This window comes from Microtus ochrogaster, unplaced genomic scaffold, assembly GCF_000317375.1.
Source record: "Microtus ochrogaster isolate Prairie Vole_2 unplaced genomic scaffold, MicOch1.0 UNK4, whole genome shotgun sequence".
Taxonomy (NCBI): Eukaryota; Metazoa; Chordata; class Mammalia; order Rodentia; family Cricetidae; genus Microtus; species Microtus ochrogaster.
This window is the reverse complement of record NW_004949102.1, coordinates 17,938,958-17,940,536: the sequence shown is the minus strand read 5'-3', so window position 1 is coordinate 17,940,536 and position 1,579 is coordinate 17,938,958.

The window sequence follows — 1,579 nt, the reverse complement described above, 5'->3', positions numbered from 1 at the left end:
CCCCCCAACCCCTATCCCCTGGTTCAGGAGCTCAAGATTCACAGAAGGATTAACCAAGGGTATTGAACAAAGGGAGGCATTTGAAGCCCTGAATATGTGCTGGTTGAAACCATCAACTATTGGTTAAGCACCCCCAAATGAGTTAAAAAGTACTGAATGCATTCCGACTTGTCTTTCTCTTCACACACTAGGAAGAGAGGAGTAAACTAGACTGTTATGAAATAGGCTATTTTATTTTGTTTTAAAATCACCAATGAATAGCGCTGTTCTTGAATGCTGAGACTAAAAGCTGCAGTGCACACTTTGGGAAAATTTAAACGTAATTGCTTAAGGCACCTAAATAATCCAGATTCTCATTTTCACTGAAAGTTGGATGCAAATACAGGCTAACACAATTATTGCAAGCCCCTGCCAAACATTCAGTCTTTGGGGTAACCTTCTACCACGATGTCCACTCATCTCCTAGACTAGTGTCTCCTAGAACTCCAGTGTCCCCCAATTCTATCACAGTGCTGTATGGGGTACGAGCAGTTAAATGTATTTCTTAGTGATTGAATAGATTATTGCAATGGTAAATAATAACCAATCACATGTAAAGGGCATGCCAAAATATTACAAAGAGTGTTTCCAATGTGGTACTGTTGGCTCTGGCCTATTATGTTGGCAGTTTCAGATAAGTTGAAAGTTCCATCTCAAGATTTAAGATGGGAACGTAACTGACTAATACATTTTTCTGGCGTGAGTCAGTTGAACGTTTGTACTTTAAAGGTGATCATGGAACAGCAGCTTTTCAATGTGTGCCAAGCATTGTTTAAAGGAGCTGTGGGAGTGGGACAGGGATGTTTCCTTTCTTGAAACCCCCCTTCCTGTCAGGATCCCATTATTATTTGGAGATTCCATTGCTTTATGACGCAAAACGTTTCCATGTTTTCCCCTCCATCAGTCTTCTAGCTATTACTTCACTGAAGAAAACTGTCTTCTTTCCGTTGGGAGAAGAGATTTAGGACACAGGGTGTGAGCTCTAGCTATAAGTGTTTGGGATCTGACTCTGTTCCCAGGGTGTTGGATATTACAAAAGCTAAAGTAGGAAGCATACACAGTATACAGACAACTGCACATATGCACAGGTCTTTCTAGTTGTCTATCCATACTGAAAAGCCAGGAGGTTACTAATATTTGTAGTTCATTCTATTCTGGCATTCTCCCTTTCCATGTCTGCAGCTCTCTTAGACAATGCTGAGAAACCTGGCATCTGTTAGTATTAATATGTTTACATATCCGGTTATCAATCTGCAGACAGCCGGCTGACTACTTCAGCAGTCTCCCTCTCTCACCGGCTAACGTTCTCCCCACCCTATTTGTGTTCTGACTCCTCAAGCCCGAAGAGCAGTATGCAGAAGACGTCATTCCACCCAGTTTTCCACACCCCGCACAAGGTCTGTGTTGCCCTGTATGGCCTTCTCGGTCTGCTGGGGCTCCAACTGCCTACACAAGACTGCTTCACCTGCCGTTTGGACTCTAACACCACACTCAAGCTCCCAGTCTCTTCACCTTCTGCTGTCTCCATCCCCTTGCCTAG